Here is an 831-nt window from a genome sequence, read left to right on the forward strand (position 1 = left end):
GAAAGGTGTGCGTCTCTGTGAGAGAATGAACATGGGGCTGCAAGCTTCATCTCAGTGCAAATAATATTTTGGCAGGAAACCTGCAGGAGATTAAATTAGGGGCCTAACGACTGAATATTAAAACATTTCAAACTTTGAGTTCCTTTAAATAAGGAGCTACAAAACAAGGAAGCAGTCTGACAAAATTAGCAGGTCCGAAGCACTAAAGGAATCCACTAAGGGTCACTTGTTTATTGATGCAGATTTAAAAGGACCTTTTTTATTATTTTTATTAGTAGCTGTATATGTCAACATGCTATTTCCTCAATGCATTTTGAGCCCAGATTAGCTGAAGTTTTAGGTGTTGGCAGACTTGCTACAATAGAAGGGAAATGCCAATGGAATAACTTTAAACATGATCCAATCCCTGATGATTCATTGGATGTGTTAAAATTTCCTTTGAGACCATGTAAGTAATGCAGGGACTGGAGTGCAGAGTGCCTGTGACTCAGCTCTCTGCAAGGCAACGGGAGGATGTCAGAATTACTCACTGGGACAGGAGGAATCTCATTTATCTATTTATAGGCAAGGCTGAGATGAGCTTGTACCATTAAAGAGCTGAGTTTGCCAGTTCCCATAAGGGGAGGAGGAGAGAAAGACCTCAGTTTAGCTGTTGAAATAAAAGCTTCAGTATCACCCTCCCTTCCCCCCAGCCCCTTCCAAACCTGATGACTGGCCAGTTGCATTTTCTCGCGCGCGCACAAGCAGCACAGAGCTCCTAGCCCCGGGCTCCCAACCTGTGCCAAGAGCAGATCAGCCCTGTGAGCCCCTGGCCCTGGCTGGGGGCACCGG

The sequence above is a fragment of the Egretta garzetta genome, unplaced genomic scaffold, assembly GCF_000687185.1.
Source record: "Egretta garzetta isolate BGI_Z169 unplaced genomic scaffold, ASM68718v1 scaffold213, whole genome shotgun sequence".
Lineage (NCBI taxonomy): Eukaryota > Metazoa > Chordata > Aves > Pelecaniformes > Ardeidae > Egretta > Egretta garzetta.